The sequence below is a fragment of the Chiloscyllium plagiosum genome, unplaced genomic scaffold (genome assembly GCF_037043375.1).
Source record: "Chiloscyllium plagiosum isolate Xiang-an unplaced genomic scaffold, Cpla_swu_hap1 HiC_scaffold_235, whole genome shotgun sequence".
Taxonomy (NCBI): domain Eukaryota; kingdom Metazoa; phylum Chordata; class Chondrichthyes; order Orectolobiformes; family Hemiscylliidae; genus Chiloscyllium; species Chiloscyllium plagiosum.
In genome coordinates, this window is record NW_028270374.1 from 50,001 (window position 1) to 77,500 (window position 27,500).

Sequence of the window (27,500 nt, forward strand, 5' to 3'; positions counted from 1 at the left end):
ACCGTATATACACCGGGGAGAGGGGGGTAATGTATATACACCGTATATACACCGGGGAGAGGGGGGTAATGTATATACACCGTATATACACCGGGGAGGGGGGTAATGTATATACACCGTATACACACCGGGGAGGGGGGTAATGTATGTACACACCGGGGAGGGGGGTAATGTATATACACCGTATACACACCGGGGGGGGTAATGTATATACACACCGGGGAGGGGGTAATGTATATACACCGTATACACACCGGGGAGGGGGGTAATGTATATACTCCGTATACACACCGGGGAGGGGGGTAATGTATATACACCGTATACACACTGGGGAGGGGGGTAATGTATATACACCGTATACACACCGGGGAGGGGGGTAATGTATGTACACACCGGGGAGGGGGGTAATGTATATACACCGTATACACACCGGGGGGGGTAATGTATATACACACCGGGGAGGGGGTAATGTATATACACCGTATACACACCGGGGAGGGGGGTAATGTATATACTCCGTATACACACCGGGGAGGGGGGTAATGTATATACACCGTATACACACCGGGGAGGGGGGTAATGTATATACACCGTATACACACTGGGGAGGGGGTAATGTATATACACCGTATACACACAGGGGAGGGGGTAATGTATGTACACCGTATACACACCCGGGGGGGGGGGGGGTAATGTATATACACCGTATACACACCCAGGGAGGGCGGTAATGTATATACACCGTATACACACCGGGGTGGGGGGTAATGTATATACACCGTATACACACCGGGGAGGGCGGTAATGTATATACACCGTATACACACAGGGGAGGGGGGGTAATGTATATACACCGTATACACACCGGGGAGGGGGTAATGTATATACACCGTATACACACTGGGGAGGGCGGTAATGTATACACACCATATACACACAGGGGAGGGGGGTAATGTATATACACCGTATACACACCTTGGAGGGGGGTAGTGTATATACACCGTATACACACAGGGGAGGGGGGGTAATGTATATACACCGTATACACACCGGGGAGGGGGTAATGTATATACACCGTATACACACCGGGGAGGGCGGTAATGTATACACACCGTATACACACCCGGGGAGGGCGGTAATGTATACACACCGTATACACACCGGGGGGTGTAATGTATATACACCGTATACGCACCCGGGGAGGGGGGGTAATGTATATACACCGTATACACATCGGGGAGGGGGGTAATGTATATACACCGCACACACACCGGGGAGGGGGGTAATGTATATACCCCGTATACACACCGGGGAGGAGGGGGATAATGTATACACACCGTATACACACCCGGGGAGGGTGGTAATGTATACACACCGTATACACACCGGGGGGGGGTAATGTATATACACCATATACACACCCGGGGAGGGGGGTAATGTATATACACCGTACACACACCGGGGAGGGGGGGTAATGTATATACACCGTATACACACCGGGGAGGAGGGGGGTAATGTATACACACCGTATACACACCCGGGCAGGGGGGTAATGTATACACACCGTATACACACCGGGGGGTAATGTATATACACCGTATACACACCCGGGGAGGGGGGATAATGTATATACACCGTACACACACCGGGGAGGGGGTAATGTATATACACCGTACACACACCGGGGAGGGGGGGTAATGTATATACACCGTATACACACCGGGGAGGAGGGGGGTAATGTATATACACCGTATACACACCCGGGGAGGGGGGTAATGTATATACACCGTATACACACCGGGGAGGGGGGGTAATGTATATACACCGTACACACACCGGGGAGGGGGGTAATGTATATACACCGGGGAGGGGGGTAATGTATATACACCGTACACACACCGGGGGGGAGGGGGGTAATGTATATACACCGTATACACACTGGGGAGTGGGGGTAATGTGTATATACACTGTATACACACCGGGGAGGGGGGGTAATGTATATACACCGTATACACACCGGGGAGGGGGGGTAATGTATATACACCGTATACACACCGGGGAGGGGGGTAATGTATACACACCGTATACACACCGGGGAGGGGGGTAATGTATATACACCGGGGAGGGGGGTAATATATATACACCGTATACACACCGGGGAGGGGGGGTAATGTATATACACCGTATACACACCGGGGAGGGGGGTAATGTATATACACCGTATACACACCGGGGAGGGGGGTAATGTATACACACCGGGGAGGGGGGTGATGTATATACACCGTATACACACCGGGGAGGGGGGGTAATGTATATACACCGTATACACACCGGGGAGGGGGATAATGTATATACACCGTATACACACCGGGGAGGGGGGTAATGTATACACACCATATACACACCGGGGAGGGGGGTAATGTATACACACCGTATACACACCGGGGAGGGGGGTAATGTATATACACCGTATACACACCGGGGAGGGGGGGGTAATGTATATACACCGTATACACACCGGGGAGGGGGGTAATGTATATACACCGTATACACACCGGGGAGTGGGGTAATGTATATACACCGGGGAGGGGGGTAATGTATATACACCGTATACACACCGGGGAGGGGGGGTAATGTATATACACCGGGGAGGCGGGTAATGTATATACACCGTATACACACCGGGGGGGAGGGGGTAATGTATATACACCGTATACACACCGGGGAGGGGGGGTAATGTATATACACCGTATACACACTGGGGAGGGCGGTAATGTATACACACCATATACACACAGGGGAGGGGGGTAATGTATATACACCGTATACACACCTTGGAGGGGGGTAGTGTATATACACCGTATACACACAGGGGAGGGGTGGTAATGTATATACACCGTATACACACCGGGGAGGGGGTAATGTATATACACCGTATACACACCGGGGAGGGCGGTAATGTATACACACCGTATACACACCCGGGGAGGGCGGTAATGTATACACACCGTATACACACCGGGGGGGGGGGGTAATGTATATACACCGTATACGCACCCGGGGAGGGGGGGTAATGTATATACACCGTATACACACCGGGGAGGGGGGTAATGTATATACACCGCACACACCGGGGAGGGGGGTAATGTATATACCCCGTATACACACCGGGGAGGAGGGGGGTAATGTATACACACCGTATACACACCCGGGGAGGGTGGTAATGTATACACACCGTATACACACCGGGGGGGGGGGGGTAATGTATATACACCATATACACACCCGGGGAGGGGGGGTAATGTATATACACCGTACACACACCGGGGAGGGGGGGTAATGTATATACACCGTATACACACCGGGGAGGAGGGGGGTAATGTATACACACCGTATACACACCCGGGCAGGGGGGTAATGTATACACACCGTATACACACCGGGGGGTAATGTATATACACCGTATACACACCCGGGGAGGGGGGATAATGTATATACACCGTACACACACCGGGGAGGGGGTAATGTATATACACCGTACACACACCGGGGAGGGGGGGTAATGTATATACACCGTATACACACCGGGGAGGAGGGGGGTAATGTATATACACCGTATACACACCCGGGGAGGGGGGTAATGTATATACACCGTATACACACCGGGGAGGGGGGGTAATGTATATACACCGTACACACACCGGGGAGGGGGGTAATGTATATACACCGGGGAGGGGGGTAATGTATATACACCGTACACACACCGGGGGGGAGGGGGGTAATGTATATACACCGTATACACACTGGGGAGTAGGGGTAATGTGTATATACACTGTATACACACCGGGGAGGGGGGGTCATGTATATACACCGTATACACACCGGGGAGGGGGGGTAATGTATATACACCGTATACACACCGGGGAGGGGGGTAATGTATACACACCGTATACACACCGGGGAGGGGTGTAATGTATATACACCGGGGAGGGGGGTAATATATATACACCGTATACACACCGGGGAGGGGGGGTAATGTATATACACCGTATACACACCGGGGAGGGGGGTAATGTATATACACCGTATACACACCGGGGAGGGGGGTAATGTATACACACCGGGGAGGGGGGTGATGTATATACACCGTATACACACCGGGGAGGGGGGGTAATGTATATACACCGTATACACACCGGGGAGGGGGGGTAATGTATATACACCGTATACACACCGGGGAGGGGGGTAATGTATACACACCATATACACACCGGGGAGGGGGGTAATGTATACACACCGTATACACACCGGGGAGGGGGGTAATGTATATACACCGTATACACACCGGGGAGGGGGGGGTAATGTATATACACCGTATACACACCGGGGAGGGGGGTAATGTATATACACCGTATACACACCGGGGAGGGGGGTAATGTATATACACCGGGGAGGGGGGTAATGTATATACACCGTATACACACCGGGGAGGGGGGGTAATGTATATACACCGTATACACACCGGGGAGGGGGGGTAATGTATATACACCGGGGAGGCGGGTAATGTATATACACCGTATACACACCGGGGGGAGGGGGTAATGTATATACACCGTATACACACCGGGGAGGGGGGGTAATGTATATACACCGGGGAGGGGGGTAATGTATATACACCGTACACACACCGGGGAGGGGGGGTAATGTATATACACCGGGGAGGGGGTAATGTATATACACCGTATACACACCGGGGAGGGGGGTAATGTATATACACCGTATATACACCGGGGAGGGGGGTAATGTATATACACCGTATACACACCGGGGAGGGGGGGTAATGTATATACACCGTATACATACCAGGGAGGGGGGGGTAATGTATATACATCGTATACACACCGGGGAGGGGGGTAATGTATATACACCGTATACACACCGGGGAGGGGGGTAATGTATATACACCGTATCCACACCGGGGAGGGGGGTAATGTATATACACCGTATACACACCGGGGAGGGGGGTAATGTATATACACCGTATATACACCGGGGAGGGGGGTAATGTATATACACCGTATACACACCGGGGAGGGGGGGTAATGTATATACACCGTATACACACCGGGGAGGGCGGTAATGTATATACACCGTATACACACCGGGGGAGGGGGTAATGTATATACACCGTATACACACCGGGGGAGGGGGTAATGTATATACACTGTATACACACCGGGGAGGGCGGTAATGTATATACACCGTATATACACCGGGGAGGGGTGTAATGTATATACACCGTATACACACTGGGGAGGGTGGTAATGTATATACACCGTATACACACCGGGGAGGGCGGTAATGTATATACACCGTATACACACCGGGGAGGGGGGGGGTAATGTATATACACCGTATACACACCGGGGAGGAGGGGGTAATGTATAGACACCGTATACACACCGGGGAGGGGGGGTAATGTATATACACCGTATACACACCGGGGAGGGGGGGTAATGTATATACACCGTATACACACCGGGGAGGGGGGTAATGTATATACACCGTATATACACCGGGGAGAGGGGGGTAATGTATATACACCGTATACACACCGGGGAGGGGGGTAATGGATATACACCGTATACACACCAGGGAGGGGGGGTAATGTATATACACCGTATATACACCGGGGAGAGGGGGTAATGTATATACACCGTATATACACCGGGGAGAGGGGGGTAATGTATATACACCGGATACACACCAGGGAGGGGGGGTAATGTATATACACCGTATATACACCGGGGAGGGGGTAATGTATATACACCGTATATACACCGGGGAGAGGGGGGTAATGTATATACACCGTATACACACCCGGGGGGGAGGGGGGTAATGTATATATACACCGGGGGGGGGGGGTAATGTATATACACCGTATACACACCAGGGAGGGGGGGGGTAATGTATATACACCGTATATACACCGGGGAGAGGGGGGTAATGTATATACACCGTATACACACCAGGGAGGGGGGGTAATGTATATACACCGTATATACACCGGGGAGGGGGGTAATGTATATACACCGTATATACACCGGGGAGGGGGGTAATGTATATACACCGTATATACACCGGGGAGAGGGGGGTAATGTATATACACCGTATACACACCCGGGGGGGAGGGGGGTAATGTATATACACCGTATACACACCGGGGAGAGGGGGGTAATGTATATACACCGTATATACACCGGGGAGGGGGGTAATGTATATACACCGTATACACACCGGGGAGGGGGGTAATGTATGTACACACCGGGGAGGGGGGTAATGTATATACACCGTATACACACCGGGGGGGGGGGGTAATGTATATACACACCGGGGAGGGGGTAATGTATATACACCGTATACACACCGGGGAGGGGGGTAATGTATATACTCCGTATACACACCGGGGAGGGGGGTAATGTATATACACCGTATACACACCGGGGAGGGGGGTAATGTATATACACCGTATACACACTGGGGAGGGGGTAATGTATATACACCGTATACACACTGGGGAGGGGGTAATGTATGTACACCGTATACACACCCGGGGGGGGGGGGTAATGTATATACACCGTATACACACCCAGGGAGGGCGGTAATGTATATACACCGTATACACACCGGGGTGGGGGGTAATGTATATACACCGTATACACACCGGGGAGGGCGGTAATGTATATACACCGTATACACACAGGGGAGGGGGGTAATGTATATACACCGTATACACACCGGGGAGGGGGTAATGTATATACACCGTATACACACTGGGGAGGGCGGTAATGTATACACACCATATACACACAGGGGAGGGGGGTAATGTATATACACCGTATACACACCTTGGAGGGGGGTAGTGTATATACACCGTATACACACAGGGGAGGGGGGGTAATGTATATACACCGTATACACACCGGGGAGGGGGTAATGTATATACACCGTATACACACCGGGGAGGGCGGTAATGTATACACACCGTATACACACCCGGGGAGGGCGGTAATGTATACACACCGTATACACACTGGGGGGGGTAATGTATGTACACCGTATACGCACCCGGGGAGGGGGGGTAATGTATATACACCGTATACACACCGGGGAGGGGGGTAATGTATATACACCGCACACACACCGGGGAGGGGGGTAATGTATATACCCCGTATACACACCGGGGAGGAGGGGGGTAATGTATACACACCGTATACACACCCGGGGAGGGTGGTAATGTATACACACCGTATACACACCGGGGGGGGTAATGTATATACACCATATACACACCCGGGGAGGGGGGGTAATGTATATACACCGTACACACACCGGGGAGGGGGGGTAATGTATATACACCGTATACACACCGGGGAGGAGGGGGGTAATGTATACACACCGTATACACACCCGGGCAGGGGGGTAATGTATACACACCGTATACACACCGGGGGGTAATGTATATACACCGTATACACACCCGGGGAGGGGGATAATGTATATACACCGTACACACACCGGGGAGGGGGTAATGTATATACACCGTACACACACCGGGGAGGGGGGGTAATGTATATACACCGTATACACACCGGGGAGGAGGGGGGTAATGTATATACACCGTATACACACCCGGGGAGGGGGGTAATGTATATACACCGTATACACACCGGGGAGGGGGGGTAATGTATATACACCGTACACACACCGGGGAGGGGGGTAATGTATATACACCGGGGAGGGGGGTAATGTATATACACCGTACACACACCGGGGGGGAGGGGGGTAATGTATATACACCGTATACACACTGGGGAGTGGGGGTAATGTGTATATACACTGTATACACACCGGGGAGGGGGGGTAATGTATATACACCGTATACACACCGGGGAGGGGGGGTAATGTATATACACCGTATACACACCGGGGAGGGGGGTAATGTATATACACCGGGGAGGGGGGTAATATATATACACCGTATACACACCGGGGAGGGGGGGTAATGTATATACACCGTATACACACCGGGGAGGGGGGTAATGTATATACACCGTATACACACCGGGGAGGGGAGTAATGTATACACACCGGGGAGGGGGGGTGATGTATATACACCGTATACACACCGGGGAGGGGGGGTAATGTATATACACCGTATACACACCGGGGAGGGGGATAATGTATATACACCGTATACACACCGGGGAGGGGGGTAATGTATACACACCATATACACACCGGGGAGGGGGGTAATGTATACACACCGTATACACACCGGGGAGGGGGGTAATGTATATACACCGTATACACACCGGGGAGGGGGGGGGTAATGTATATACACCGTATACACACCGGGGAGGGGGGTAATGTAAATACACCGTATACACACCGGGGAGGGGGGTAATGTATATACACCGGGGAGGGGGGTAATGTATATACACCGTATACACACCGGGGAGGGGGGGTAATGTATATACACCGTATACACACCGGGGAGGGGGGGTAATGTATATACACCGGGGAGGCGGGTAATGTATATACACCGTATACACACCGGGGGGGAGGGGGTAATGTATATACACCGTATACACACCGGGGAGGGGGGGTAATGTATATACACCGGGGAGGGGGGTAATGTATATACACCGTACACACACCGGGGAGGGGGGGTAATGTATATACACCGGGGAGGGGGTAATGTATATACACCGTATACACACCGGGGAGGGGGGTAATGTATATACACCGTATATACACCGGGGAGGGGGGTAATGTATATACACCGTATACACACCGGGGAGGGGGGGTAATGTATATACACCGTATACATACCAGGGAGGGGGGGGGTAATGTATATACATCGTATACACACCGGGGAGGGGGGTAATGTATATACACCGTATACACACCGGGGAGGGGGGTAATGTATATACACCGTATCCACACCGGGGAGGGGGGTAATGTATATACACCGTATACACACCGGGGAGGGGGGTAATGTATATACACCGTATATACACCGGGGAGGGGGGTAATGTATATACACCGTATACACACCGGGGAGGGGGGGTAATGTATATACACCGTATACACACCGGGGAGGGCGGTAATGTATATACACCGTATACACACCGGGGGAGGGGGTAATGTATATACACCGTATACACACCGGGGGAGGGGGTAATGTATATACACTGTATACACACCGGGGAGGGCGGTAATGTATATACACCGTATATACACCGGGGAGGGGTGTAATGTATATACACCGTATACACACTGGGGAGGGTGGTAATGTATATACACCGTATACACACCGGGGAGGGCGGTAATGTATATACACCGTATACACACCGGGGAGGGGGGGGTAATGTATATACACCGTATACACACCGGGGAGGAGGGGGTAATGTATAGACACCGTATACACACCGGGGAGGGGGGGTAATGTATATACACCGTATACACACCGGGGAGGGGGGGTAATGTATATACACCGTATACACACCGGGGAGGGGGGTAATGTATATACACCGTATATACACCGGGGAGAGGGGGGTAATGTATATACACCGTATACACACCGGGGACGGGGGTAATGGATATACACCGTATACACACCAGGGAGGGGGGGGTAATGTATATACACCGTATATACACCGGGGAGAGGGGGTAATGTATATACACCGTATATACACCGGGGAGAGGGGGGTAATGTATATACACCGGATACACACCAGGGAGGGGGGGTAATGTATATACACCGTATATACACCGGGGAGGGGGGTAATGTATATACACCGTATATACACCGGGGAGAGGGGGGTAATGTATATACACCGTATACACACCCGGGGGGGAGGGGGGTAATGTATATATACACCGGGGGGGGTAATGTATATACACCGTATACACACCAGGGAGGGGGGGGGTAATGTATATACACCGTATATACACCGGGGAGAGGGGGGTAATGTATATACACCGTATATACACCGGGGAGGGGGGTAATGTATATACACCGTATATACACCGGGGAGGGGGGTAATGTATATACACCGTATATACACCGGGGAGAGGGGGGTAATGTATATACACCGTATACACACCCGGGGGGAGGGGGGTAATGTATATACACCGTATACACACCGGGGAGAGGGGGGTAATGTATATACACCGTATATACACCGGGGAGGGGGGTAATGTATATACACCGTATACACACCGGGGAGGGGGGTAATGTATGTACACACCGGGGAGGGGGGTAATGTATATACACCGTATACACACCGGGGGGGGGGGGTAATGTATATACACACCGGGGAGGGGGTAATGTATATACACCGTATACACACCGGGGAGGGGGGTAATGTATATACACCGTATACACACTGGGGAGGGGGTAATGTATATACACCGTATACACACCGGGGAGGGGAGTAATGTATACACACCGGGGAGGGGGGTAATGTATATACACCGTATACACACCGGGGAGGGGGGTAATGTATATACACCGTATACACACTGGGGAGGGGGTAATGTATATACACCGTATACACACTGGGGAGGGGGTAATGTATGTACACCGTATACACACCCGGGGGGGGGGGGTAATGTATATACACCGTATACACACCCAGGGAGGGCGGTAATGTATATACACCGTATACACACCGGGGTGGGGGGTAATGTATATACACCGTATACACACCGGGGAGGGCGGTAATGTATATACACCGTATACACACAGGGGAGGGGGGGTAATGTATATACACCGTATACACACCGGGGAGGGGGTAATGTATATACACCGTATACACACTGGGGAGGGCGGTAATGTATACACACCATATACACACAGGGGAGGGGGGTAATGTATATACACCGTATACACACCTTGGAGGGGGGTAGTGTATATACACCGTATACACACAGGGGAGGGGGGGTAATGTATATACACCGTATACACACCGGGGAGGGGGTAATGTATATACACCGTATACACACCGGGGAGGGCGGTAATGTATACACACCGTATACACACCCGGGGAGGGCGGTAATGTATACACACCGTATACACACTGGGGGGGGTAATGTATGTACACCGTATACGCACCCGGGGAGGGGGGGTAATGTATATACACCGTATACACACCGGGGAGGGGGGTAATGTATATACACCGCACACACACCGGGGAGGGGGGTAATGTATATACCCCGTATACACACCGGGGAGGAGGGGGGTAATGTATACACACCGTATACACACCCGGGGAGGGTGGTAATGTATACACACCGTATACACACCGGGGGGGGTAATGTATATACACCATATACACACCCGGGGAGGGGGGGTAATGTATATACACCGTACACACACCGGGGAGGGGGGGTAATGTATATACACCGTATACACACCGGGGAGGAGGGGGGTAATGTATACACACCGTATACACACCCGGGCAGGGGGGTAATGTATACACACCGTATACACACCGGGGGGTAATGTATATACACCGTATACACACCCGGGGAGGGGGATAATGTATATACACCGTACACACACCGGGGAGGGGGTAATGTATATACACCGTACACACACCGGGGAGGGGGGGTAATGTATATACACCGTATACACACCGGGGAGGAGGGGGGTAATGTATATACACCGTATACACACCCGGGGAGGGGGGTAATGTATATACACCGTATACACACCGGGGAGGGGGGGTAATGTATATACACCGTACACACACCGGGGAGGGGGGTAATGTATATACACCGGGGAGGGGGGTAATGTATATACACCGTACACACACCGGGGGGGAGGGGGGTAATGTATATACACCGTATACACACTGGGGAGTGGGGGTAATGTGTATATACACTGTATACACACCGGGGAGGGGGGGTAATGTATATACACCGTATACACACCGGGGAGGGGGGGTAATGTATATACACCGTATACACACCGGGGAGGGGGGTAATGTATACACACCGTATACACACCGGGGAGGGGGGTAATGTATATACACCGGGGAGGGGGGTAATATATATACACCGTATACACACCGGGGAGGGGGGGTAATGTATATACACCGTATACACACCGGGGAGGGGGGTAATGTATATACACCGTATACACACCGGGGAGGGGAGTAATGTATACACACCGGGGAGGGGGGGTGATGTATATACACCGTATACACACCGGGGAGGGGGGGTAATGTATATACACCGTATACACACCGGGGAGGGGGATAATGTATATACACCGTATACACACCGGGGAGGGGGGTAATGTATATACACCGTATACACACCGGGGAGGGGGGTAATGTATACACACCATATACACACCGGGGAGGGGGGTAATGTATACACACCGTATACACACCGGGGAGGGGGGTAATGTATATACACCGTATACACACCGGGGAGGGGGGGGTAATGTATATACACCGTATACACACCGGGGAGGGGGGTAATGTATATACACCGTATACACACCGGGGAGGGGGGTAATGTATATACACCGGGGAGGGGGGTAATGTATATACACCGTATACACACCGGGGAGGGGGGGTAATGTATATACACCGTATACACACCGGGGAGGGGGGGTAATGTATATACACCGGGGAGGCGGGTAATGTATATACACCGTATACACACCGGGGGGGAGGGGGTAATGTATATACACCGTATACACACCGGGGAGGGGGGGTAATGTATATACACCGTATACACACCGGGGAGGGGGTAATGTATATACACCGTATACACACTGGGGAGGGCGGTAATGTATACACACCATATACACACAGTGGAGGGGGGTAATGTATATACACCGTATACACACCTTGGAGGGGGGTAGTGTATATACACCGTATACACACAGGGGAGGGGTGGTAATGTATATACACCGTATACACACCGGGGAGGGGGTAATGTATATACACCGTATACACACCGGGGAGGGCGGTAATGTATACACACCGTATACACACCCGGGGAGGGCGGTAATGTATACACACCGTATACACACCGGGGGGGTAATGTATATACACCGTATACGCACCCGGGGAGGGGGGGTAATGTATATACACCGTATACACACCGGGGAGGGGGGTAATGTATATACACCGCACACACACCGGGGAGGGGGGTAATGTATATACCCCGTATACACACCGGGGAGGAGGGGGGTAATGTATACACACCGTATACACACCCGGGGAGGGTGGTAATGTATACACACCGTATACACACCGGGGGGGGGTAATGTATATACACCATATACACACCCGGGGAGGGGGGGTAATGTATATACACCGTACACACACCGGGGAGGGGGGGTAATGTATATACACCGTATACACACCGGGGAGGAGGGGGGTAATGTATACACACCGTATACACACCCGGGCAGGGGGGTAATGTATACACACCGTATACACACCGGGGGGTAATGTATATACACCGTATACACACCCGGGGAGGGGGGATAATGTATATACACCGTACACACACCGGGGAGGGGGTAATGTATATACACCGTACACACACCGGGGAGGGGGGTAATGTATATACACCGTATACACACCGGGGAGGAGGGGGGTAATGTATATACACCGTATACACACCCGGGGAGGGGGGTAATGTATATACACCGTATACACACCGGGGAGGGGGGGTAATGTATATACACCGTACACACACCGGGGAGGGGGGTAATGTATATACACCGGGGAGGGGGGTAATGTATATACACCGTACACACACCGGGGGGGAGGGGGGTAATGTATATACACCGTATACACACTGGGGAGTGGGGGTAATGTGTATATACACTGTATACACACCGGGGAGGGGGGGTAATGTATATACACCGTATACACACCGGGGAGGGGGGGTAATGTATATACACCGTATACACACCGGGGAGGGGGGTAATGTATACACACCGTATACACACCGGGGAGGGGGGTAATGTATATACACCGGGGAGGGGGGTAATATATATACACCGTATACACACCGGGGAGGGGGGGTAATGTATATACACCGTATACACACCGGGGAGGGGGGTAATGTATATACACCGTATACACACCGGGGAGGGGGGTAATGTATACACACCGGGGAGGGGGGTGATGTATATACACCGTATACACACCGGGGAGGGGGGGTAATGTATATACACCGTATACACACCGGGGAGGGGGGGTAATGTATATACACCGTATACACACCGGGGAGGGGGGTAATGTATACACACCATATACACACCGGGGAGGGGGGTAATGTATACACACCGTATACACACCGGGGAGGGGGGTAATGTATATACACCGTATACACACCGGGGAGGGGGGGGTAATGTATATACACCGTATACACACCGGGGAGGGGGGTAATGTATATACACCGTATACACACCGGGGAGGGGGGTAATGTATATACACCGGGGAGGGGGGTAATGTATATACACCGTATACACACCGGGGAGGGGGGGTAATGTATATACACCGTATACACACCGGGGAGGGGGGGTAATGTATATACACCGGGGAGGCGGGTAATGTATATACACCGTATACACACCGGGGGGGAGGGGGTAATGTATATACACCGTATACACACCGGGGAGGGGGGGTAATGTATATACACCGGGGAGGGGGGTAATGTATATACACCGTACACACACCGGGGAGGGGGGGTAATGTATATACACCGGGGAGGGGGTAATGTATATACACCGTATACACACCGGGGAGGGGGGTAATGTATATACACCGTATATACACCGGGGAGGGGGGTAATGTATATACACCGTATACACACCGGGGAGGGGGGGTAATGTATATACACCGTATACATACCAGGGAGGGGGGGTAATGTATATACATCGTATACACACCGGGGAGGGGGGTAATGTATATACACCGTATACACACCGGGGAGGGGGGTAATGTATATACACCGTATCCACACCGGGGAGGGGGTAATGTATATACACCGTATACACACCGGGGAGGGGGGTAATGTATATACACCGTATATACACCGGGGAGGGGGGTAATGTATATACACCGTATACACACCGGGGAGGGGGGTAATGTATATACACCGTATACACACCGGGGAGGGCGGTAATGTATATACACCGTATACACACCGGGGGAGGGGGTAATGTATATACACCGTATACACACCGGGGGAGGGGGTAATGTATATACACTGTATACACACCGGGGAGGGCGGTAATGTATATACACCGTATATACACCGGGGAGGGGTGTAATGTATATACACCGTATACACACTGGGGAGGGTGGTAATGTATATACACCGTATACACACCGGGGAGGGCGGTAATGTATATACACCGTATACACACCGGGGAGGGGGGGGTAATGTATATACACCGTATACACACCGGGGAGGAGGGGGTAATGTATAGACACCGTATACACACCGGGGGTAGGGGGGTAATGTATATACACCGTATACACACCGGGGAGGGGGGTAATGTATATACACCGTATACACACCGGGGGGTAATGTATATACACCGTATACACACCGGGGGGAGGGGGTAATGTATATACACCGCATACACACCGGGGAGGGCGGTAATGTATACACACCGGGGGGAGGGGGTAATGTATATACACCGTATACACACCGGGGGGGGGGTAATGTATATACACCGTATACACACCGGGGGGAGGGGGGTAATGTATATACACCGTATGTACACCGGGGGAGGGGGTAATGTATATACACCGTATGTACACCGGGGGGAGGGGGTAATGTATATACACCGTATACACACTGGGGAGGGTGGTAATGTATATACACCGTATATACACCAGGGAGGGGGTAATGTATATACACCGGGGAGGAGGTAATGTATATACACCGTATACACACCGGGGAGGGGGGGTAATGTATATACACCGTATACACACCGGGGGGAGGGCGGTAATGTATATACACCGTATACACACCGGGGAGGGGGTAATGTATATACACCGTATACACACCGGGGAGGGCGGTAATGTATATACACCGTATACACACAGGGGGAGGGGGTAATGTATATACACCGTATACACACCGGGGGAGGGGGTAATGTATATACACTGTATATACACCGGGGAGGGGGGTAATGTATATACACCGTATATACACCGGGGAGGGGGGTAATGTATATACACCGTATACACACCGGGGAGGGTGGTAATGTATATACACCGTATACACACCGGGGAGGGCGGTAATGTATGTACACCGTATATACACCGGGGAGGGGGTAATGTATATACACCGGGGAGGGGGGTAATGTATATACACCGTATACACACCGGGGAGGGCGGTAATGTATATACACCCTATATACACCGGGGAGGGCGGTAATGTATATACACCGTATACACACAGGGGAGGGCGGTAATGTATATACACCGTATACACACCGGGGAGGGCGGTAATGTATATACACCGTGTACACACCGGGGAGGGCGGTAATGTATATACACCGTATATACACCGGGGAGGGGGTAATGTATATACACCGTATACACACCGGGGAGGGGGGTAATGTATACACACCGTATATACACCGGGGAGGGGTAATGTAAATACACCGTATACACACCGGGGAGGGGGGGTAATGTATACACACCGGGGGGAATGTATATACACCGTATACACACCGGGGAGGGGGGTAATGTATATACGCCATATACACACCGGGGAGGGGGGTAATGTATATACACCGTATACACACCGGGGAGGGGGGGGTAATGTATATACACCGTATACACACCGGGGAGGGGGGTAATGTATATACACCGTATACACACCGGGGAGGGGGGTAATGTATATACACCGGGGAGGGGGGTAATGTATATACACCGTATACACACCGGGGAGGGGGGGTAATGTATATACACCGTATTCACACCGGGGAGGGGGGGTAATGTATATACACCGGGGAGGCGGGTAATGTATATACACCGTATACACACCGGGGGGGAGGGGGTAATGTATATACACCGTATACACACCGGGGAGGGGGGGTAATGTATATACACCGGGGAGGGGGGTAATGTATATACACCGTACACACACCGGGGAGGGGGGGTAATGTATATACACCGGGGAGGGGGTAATGTATATACACCGTATACACACCGGGGAGGGGGGTAATGTATATACACCGTATATACACCGGGGAGGGGGGTAATGTATATACACCGTATACACACCGGGGAGGGGGGGTAATGTATATACACCGTATACATACCAGGGAGGGGGGGTAATGTATATACATCGTATACACACCGGGGAGGGGGGTAATGTATATACACCGTATACACACCGGGGAGGGGGGTAATGTATATACACCGTATCCACACCGGGGAGGGGGGTAATGTATATACACCGTATACACACCGGGGAGGGGGGTAATGTATATACACCGTATATACACCGGGGAGGGGGGTAATGTATATACACCGTATACACACCGGGGAGGGGGGTAATGTATATACACCGTATACACACCGGGGAGGGCGGTAATGTATATACACCGTATACACACCGGGGGAGGGGGTAATGTATATACACTGTATACACACCGGGGAGGGCGGTAATGTATATACACCGTAAATACACCGGGGAGGGGTGTAATGTATATACACCGTATACACACTGGGGAGGGTGGTAATGTATATACACCGTATACACACCGGGGAGGGCGGTAATGTATATACACCGTATACACACCGGGGAGGGGGGGGTAATGTATATACACCGTATACACACCGGGGAGGAGGGGGTAATGTATAGACACCGTATACACACCGGGGGTAGGGGGGTAATGTATATACACCGTATACACACCGGGGAGGGGGGTAATGTATATACACCGTATACACACCGGGGGGTAATGTATATACACCGTATACACACCGGGGGGAGGGGGTAATGTATATACACCGCATACACACCGGGGAGGGCGGTAATGTATACACACCGGGGGGAGGGGGTAACGTATATACACCGTATACACACCGGGGGGGGGGGTAATGTATATACACCGTATACACACCGGGGGAGGGGGGTAATGTATATACACCGTATGTACACCGGGGGAGGGGGTAATGTATATACACCGTATGTACACCGGGGGGAGGGGGTAATGTATATACACCGTATACACACTGGGGAGGGTGGTAATGTATATACACCGTATATACACCAGGGAGGGGGTAATGTATATACACCGGGGAGGAGGTAATGTATATACACCGTATACACACCGGGGAGGGGGGGTAATGTATATACACCGTATACACACCGGGGGGAGGGCGGTAATGTATATACACCGTACACACACCGGGGAGGGGGTAATGTATATACACCGTATACACACCGGGGAGGGCGGTAATGTATATACACCGTATACACACCGGGGGAGGGGGTAATGTATATACACCGTATACACACCGGGGGAGGGGGTAATGTATATACACTGTATATACACCGGGGAGGGGGGGTAATGTATATACACCGGGGAGGCGGGTAATGTATATACACCGTATACACACCGGGGGGGAGGGGGTAATGTATATACACCGTATACACACCGGGGAGGGGGGGTAATGTATATACACCGGGGAGGGGGGTAATGTATATACACCGTACACACACCGGGGAGGGGGGGTAATGTATATACACCGGGGAGGGGGTAATGTATATACACCGTATACACACCGGGGAGGGGGGTAATGTATATACACCGTATATACACCGGGGAGGGGGGTAATGTATATACACCGTATACACACCGGGGAGGGGGGGTAATGTATATACACCGTATACATACCAGGGAGGGGGGGTAATGTATATACATCGTATACACACCGGGGAGGGGGGTAATGTATATACACCGTATACACACCGGGGAGGGGGGTAATGTATATACACCGTATCCACACCGGGGAGGGGGGTAATGTATATACACCGTATACACACCGGGGAGGGGGGTAATGTATATACACCGTATATACACCGGGGAGGGGGGTAATGTATATACACCGTATACACACCGGGGAGGGGGGTAATGTATATACACCGTATACACACCGGGGAGGGCGGTAATGTATATACACCGTATACACACCGGGGGAGGGGGTAATGTATATACACTGTATATACACCGGGGAGGGGGGTAATGTATATACACCGTATACACACCGGGGAGGGGGGTAATGTATATACACCGTATACACACCGGGGAGGGCGGTAATGTATATACACCGTATACACACCGGGGGAGGGGGTAATGTATATACACTGTATACACACCGGGGAGGGCGGTAATGTATATACACCGTAAATACACCGGGGAGGGGTGTAATGTATATACACCGTATACACACTGGGGAGGGTGGTAATGTATATACACCGTATACACACCGGGGAGGGCGGTAATGTATATACACCGTATACACACCGGGGAGGGGGGGGGTAATGTATATACACCGTATACACACCGGGGAGGAGGGGGTAATGTATAGACACCGTATACACACCGGGGGTAGGGGGGTAATGTATATACACCGTATACACACCGGGGAGGGGGGTAATGTATATACACCGTATACACACCGGGGGGTAATGTATATACACCGTATACACACCGGGGGGAGGGGGTAATGTATATACACCGCATACACACCGGGGAGGGCGGTAATGTATACACACCGGGGGGAGGGGGTAACGTATATACACCGTATACACACCGGGGGGGGGGGTAATGTATATACACCGTATACACACCGGGGGAGGGGGGTAATGTATATACACCGTATGTACACCGGGGGAGGGGGTAATGTATATACACCGTATGTACACCGGGGGGAGGGGGTAATGTATATACACCGTATACACACTGGGGAGGGTGGTAATGTATATACACCGTATATACACCAGGGAGGGGGTAATGTATATACACCGGGGAGGAGGTAATGTATATACACCGTATACACACCGGGGAGGGGGGGTAATGTATATACACCGTATACACACCGGGGGGAGGGCGGTAATGTATATACACCGTACACACACCGGGGAGGGGGTAATGTATATACACCGTATACACACCGGGGAGGGCGGTAATGTATATACACCGTATACACACCGGGGGAGGGGGTAATGTATATACACCGTATACACACCGGGGGAGGGGGTAATGTATATACACTGTATATACACCGGGGAGGGGGGGTAATGTATATACACCGGGGAGGCGGGTAATGTATATACACCGTATACACACCGGGGGGGAGGGGGTAATGTATATACACCGTATACACACCGGGGAGGGGGGGTAATGTATATACACCGGGGAGGGGGGTAATGTATATACACCGTACACACACCGGGGAGGGGGGGTAATGTATATACACCGGGGAGGGGGTAATGTATATACACCGTATACACACCGGGGAGGGGGGTAATGTATATACACCGTATATACACCGGGGAGGGGGGTAATGTATATACACCGTATACACACCGGGGAGGGGGGGTAATGTATATACACCGTATACATACCAGGGAGGGGGGGTAATGTATATACATCGTATACACACCGGGGAGGGGGGTAATGTATATACACCGTATACACACCGGGGAGGGGGGTAATGTATATACACCGTATCCACACCGGGGAGGGGGGTAATGTATATACACCGTATACACACCGGGGAGGGGGGTAATGTATATACACCGTATATACACCGGGGAGGGGGGTAATGTATATACACCGTATACACACCGGGGAGGGGGGTAATGTATATACACCGTATACACACCGGGGAGGGCGGTAATGTATATACACCGTATACACACCGGGGGAGGGGGTAATGTATATACACTGTATACACACCGGGGAGGGCGGTAATGTATATACACCGTAAATACACCGGGGAGGGGTGTAATGTATATACACCGTATACACACTGGGGAGGGTGGTAATGTATATACACCGTATACACACCGGGGAGGGCGGTAATGTATATACACCGTATACACACCGGGGAGGGGGGGGGTAATGTATATACACCGTATACACACCGGGGAGGAGGGGGTAATGTATAGACACCGTATACACACCGGGGGTAGGGGGGTAATGTATATACACCGTATACACACCGGGGAGGGGGGTAATGTATATACACCGTATACACACCGGGGGGTAATGTATATACACCGTATACACACCGGGGGGAGGGGGTAATGTATATACACCGCATACACACCGGGGAGGGCGGTAATGTATACACACCGGGGGGAGGGGGTAACGTATATACACCGTATACACACCGGGGGGGGGGGTAATGTATATACACCGTATACACACCGGGGGAGGGGGGTAATGTATATACACCGTATGTACACCGGGGGAGGGGGTAATGTATATACACCGTATGTACACCGGGGGGAGGGGGTAATGTATATACACCGTATACACACTGGGGAGGGTGGTAATGTATATACACCGTATATACACCAGGGAGGGGGTAATGTATATACACCGGGGAGGAGGTAATGTATATACACCGTATACACACCGGGGAGGGGGGGTAATGTATATACACCGTATACACACCGGGGGGAGGGCGGTAATGTATATACACCGTACACACACCGGGGAGGGGGTAATGTATATACACCGTATACACACCGGGGAGGGCGGTAATGTATATACACCGTATACACACCGGGGGAGGGGGTAATGTATATACACCGTATACACACCGGGGGAGGGGGTAATGTATATACACTGTATATACACCGGGGAGGGGGGTAATGTATATACACCGTATATACACCGGGGAGGGGGGTAATGTATATACACCGTATACACACCGGGGAGGGTGGTAATGTATATACACCGTATACACACCGGGGAGGGCGGTAATGTATGTACACCGTATATACACCGGGGAGGGGGTAATGTATATACACCGGGGAGGGGGGTAATGTATATACACCGTATACACACCGGGGAGGGCGGTAATGTATATACACCCTATATACACCGGGGTGGGCGGTAATGTATATACACCGTATACACACAGGGGAGGGCGGTAATGTATATACACCGTATACACACCGGGGAGGGCGGTAATGTATATACACCGTGTACACACCGGGGAGGGCGGTAATGTATATACACCGTATATACACCGGGGAGGGGGTAATGTATATACACCGTATACACACCGGGGAGGGGGGTAATGTATACACACCGTATATACACCGGGGAGGGGTAATGTAAATACACCGTATACACACCGGGGAGGGGGGGTAATGTATACACACCGGGGGGAATGTATATACACCGTATACACACCGGGGAGGGGGGTAATGTATATACGCCATATACACACCGGGGTGTAATGTATATACATCATATACACACCGGGGAGGGGGTAATGTATAGACACCATATACGCGTCGGGGAGGGGGTTAATGTATCGACACCACATATACACCAGGGAGGGGGTAATGTATATACACCGGGGAGGGGATAATGTATATACACCGTATACACACCGGGGAGGGGGGTAATGTATACACACCGTACATACACCGGGGAGGGGATAATGTATATACACCGCATACACACCGGGGGGGAGGGGGGTGATGTAAATACACCGTATACACACCGGGGAGGGGGGTAACGTATACACACCGTATATACACCGGGGAGGGGGTAATGTACATACACCGTATACACACCGGGGGGGAGGGGGGTATTGTAAATACACCGGGGAGGGGGGTAATGTATATACACCGTATATACACCGGGGAGAGGGGGGTAATGTATATACACCGTATACACACCGGGGAGGGGGGGTAATGTATATACACCGTATACACACCGGGGAGGGGGATAATGTATATACACCGTATACACACCGGGGAGGGGGGTAATGTAAATACACCGTATATACACCGGGGAGGGGGTAATGTATATACACCGTATACACACCGGGGGGTAATGTAAATACACCGTATACACACCGGGGAGGGGGGTAATGTAAATACACCGTATACACACCGGGGAGGGGTAATGTATAAACACCGGGGAGGGGGTAATGTATATACACCGTATACACACCGGGGAGGAGGGTAATGTAAATACACCGTATATACACCGGGGAGGGGGTAATGTATATACACCGTATACACACCGGGGAGGGGGGTAATGTATACACACCGTATATACACCGGGGAGGGCGGTAATGTATATACACAGTATACACACCGGGGAGGGGGTAATGTATATACACCGTATACACACCGGGGAGGGGGGTAATGTATACACACCGTATATACACCGGGGAGGGCGGTAATGTATATACACCGTATATACACCGGGGAGGGGGTAATGTATATACACCGGGGAGGGGGGTAATGTATATACACCGTATACACACCGGGGGGAGGGGGGTAATGTAAATACACCGTATATACACCGGGGAGGGGGTAATGTATATACACCGAGGAGGGGGTAATGTATATACACCGTATACACATCGGGGGGAGGGGGTAATGTAAATACACCGTATACACACCGGGGAGGGGGGTAATGTATAGACACCATATACACGCCGGGGAGGGGAGTAATGTATTGACACCACATATACACCAGGGAGGGGGTAATGTATATACACCGTATACACACCGGGGAGGGGGCTAATGTATACACACTGTATATACACCGGGGAGGGGATAATGTATATACACCGTATACACACCGGGGAGGGGGGTAATGTATATACACCGTATACACACCGGGGGGAGGGGGGTAATGTAAATACACCGTATATACACCGGGGAGGGGGTAATGTATATACACCGAGGAGGGGGTAATGTATATACACCGTATACACACCGGGCGGAGGGGTAATGTAAATACACCGTATACACACCGGGGAGTGGGGTAATGTATATACACCGTATACACACCGGGGAGGAGGGTAATGTATATACACCGGGGAGGGGGTAATGTATATACACCGTATACACACCGGGGAGGGGGGTAATGTATACACACCGTATATACACCGGGGAGGGCGGTAATGTATATACACCGTATATACACCGGGGAGGGGGCAATGTATATACACTGTATACACACCGGGGGAGGGGGTAATGTAAATACACCGTATACACACCGGGGAGGGGGGTAATGTATACACACCATATATACACCGGGGAGGGGGTAATGTATATACACCGTATACACACCGGGGAGGGGGGGTAATGTAAATACACCGTATACACACCGGGGAGGGGGGGTAATGTAAATACACCGTATACACTCCGGGGAGGGGGGTAATGTATACACACCGTATACACACCGGGGATGGGGGGTAATGTATACACACCGTATACACACCGGGGAGGGGGGGGTAATGTATACACACCGTATACACACCGGGGAGGGGGGTAATGTATATACACCGTATATACACCGGGGCGGGGGGTAATGTATACACACCGTATACACACCGGGGAGGGGGGGAATGTATACACGCCGTATACACACCGGGGAGGGGGGGAATGTATACACGCCGTATACACACCGGGGAGGGGGGTAATGTATATACACCGTATACACACCGGGGAGGGGGGGTAATGTATATACACCGTATACACAGCGGGGAGGGGGGTAATGTATATGCACCGTATACACAACAGGGAGGGGGGTAATGTATACACACCGGGGAGGGGGGGTAATGTATATACACCGTATACACTCCGGGGAGGGGGGTATTGTATATACACGTATACACACCGGGGGGGAATGTATATACACCGTATACACACCGGGGGGAATGTATATACACCGTATACACACCGGGGAGGGGGTAATGTATATACACCGTATACACACCGGGGAGGGGGTAATGTATATACACCATATACACACCGGGGAGGGGGGTAATGTATATACACCGTATACACACCGGGCGGTAATGTATATACATCATATACACACCGGGGAGGGGGTAATGTATATACACCATATACACGCCAGCGAGGGGGTAATGTATAGACACCACATATACACCAGGGAGGGGGTAATGTATATACACCATATATACACCGGGGAGGGGATAATGTATATACACCATATACACTCCGGGGGTAATGTATATACACCATATACACACCGGGGGGAATGTATATACACCACATACACACCGGGGAGTGGGGTAATGTATATACACCATATATACACCGGGGAGGGGATAATGTATATACACCATATACACTCCGGGGGTAATGTATATACACCATATACACACCGGGGGGAATGTATATACACCACATACACACCGGGGAGTGGGGTAATGTATAGACACCATATATACACCGGGGAGGGGGGGTAATGTATATACACCATGTACAGGAGGGGAAATCAGCCAGGGTTCCTGCTCCTGATCACTGCCCAGTGATCCCTGGGTTAGAGAGAGAGAGAGAGAGGGGGGAAATCAGCCAGGGTTCCTGCTCCTGATCACTGCCCAGTGATCCCTGGGTTAGAGAGAGAGAGAGAGAGGGGGGAAATCAGCCAGGGTTCCTGCTCCTGATCACTGCCCAGTGATCCCTGGGTTAGAGAGAGAGAGAGAGAGGGGAAATCAGCCAGGGTTCCTGCTCCTGATCACTGCCCAGTGATCCCTGGGTTAGAGAGAGAGAGAGAGGGGAAATCAGCCAGGGTTCCTGCTCCTGATCACTGCCCAGTGATCCCTGGGTTAGAGAGAGAGAGAGAGGGGGGAAATCAGCCAGGGTTCCTGCTCCTGATCACTGTCCAGTGATCCCTGGGTTAGAGAGAGAGAGAGAGAGAGAGAGGGGAAATCAGCCAGGGTTCCTGTTCCTGATCACTGCCCAGTGATCCCTGGGTTAGAGAGAGAGAGAGAGAGGGGGAAATCAGCCAGGGTTCCTGCTCCTGATCACTGCCCAGTGATCCCTGGGTTAGAGAGAGAGAGAGAGGGGAAATCAGCCAGGGTTCCTGCTCCTGATCACTGCCCAGTGATCCCTGGGTTAGAGAGAGAGAGGGGGGAAATCAGCCAGGGTTCCTGCTCCTGATCACTGCCCAGTGATCCCTGGGTTAGAGAGAGAGAGAGAGAGAGAGGGGAAATCAGCCAGGGTTCCTGCTCCTGATCACTGCCCAGTGATCCCTGGGTTAGAGAGAGAGAGAGGGGAAATCAGCCAGGGTTCCTGCTCCTGATCACTGCCCAGTGATCCCTGGGTTAGAGAGAGAGAGAGGGGGGAAATCAGCCAGGGTTCCTGCTCCTGATCACTGTCCAGTGATCCCTGGGTTAGAGAGAGAGAGAGAGGGGGGGAAATCAGCCAGGGTTCCTGCTCCTGATCACTGCCCAGTGATCCCTGGGTTAGAGAGAGAGAGAGAGAGAGAGTGGGGGGAAATCAGCCAGGGTTCCTGCTCCTGATCACTGCCCAGTGATCCCTGGGTTAGAGAGAGAGAGAGAGAGAGAGAGAGAGGGGGGAAATCAGCCAGGGTTCCTGCTCCTGATCACTGCCCAGTGATCCCTGGGTTAGAGAGAGAGAGAGGGGGGAAATCAGCCAGGGTTCCTGCTCCTGATCCCTGCCCAGTGATCCCTGGGTTAGAGAGAGAGAGAGGGGGGAAATCAGCCAGGGTTCGTGCTCCTGATCACTGTCCAGTGATCCCTGGGTTAGAGAGAGAGAGAGAGGGAAATCAGCCAGGGTTCCTGCTCCTGATCACTGCCCAGTGATCCCTGGGTTAGAGAGAGCGAGAGGGGGAAATCAGCCAGGGTTCCTGCTCCTGATCACTGCCCAGTGATCCCTGGGTTAGAGAGAGAGAGAGAGAGGGGAAATCAGCCAGGTTTCCTGCTCCTGATCACTGCCCAGTGATCCCTGGGTTAGAGAGAGAGAGGGGGGGAAATCAGCCAGGGTTCCTGCTCCTGATCACTGCCCAGTGATCCCTGGGTTAGAGAGAGAGAGAGAGAGGGGGGGGAAATCAGCCAGGGTTCCTGCTCCTGATCACTGCCCAGTGATCCCTGGGTTAGAGAGAGCGAGAGGGGGAAATCAGCCAGGGTTCCTGCTCCTGATCACTGTCCAGTGATCCCTGGGTTAGAGAGAGAGAGGGGAAATCAGCCAGGGTTCCTGCTCCTGATCACTGCCCAGTGATCCCTGGGTTAGAGAGAGCGAGAGGGGGAAATCAGCCAGGGTTCCTGCTCCTGATCACTGCCCAGTGATCCCTGGGTTAGAGAGAGAGAGAGAGAGGGGAAATCAGCCAGGTTTCCTGCTCCTGATCACTGCCCAGTGATCCCTGGGTTAGAGAGAGAGAGGGGGGG

At 51.9% G+C, this 27,500-nt stretch overlaps 1 protein-coding gene across 1 annotated transcript in view; it reads left to right on the forward strand.

Moving 5' to 3' along the window:
- The window catches only part of LOC148133643 (ER lumen protein-retaining receptor 1), a 44,025-nt gene that overhangs the window by 2,616 nt on the left and 13,909 nt on the right, over positions 1-27,500 (forward strand). The window lies entirely within an intron of this gene.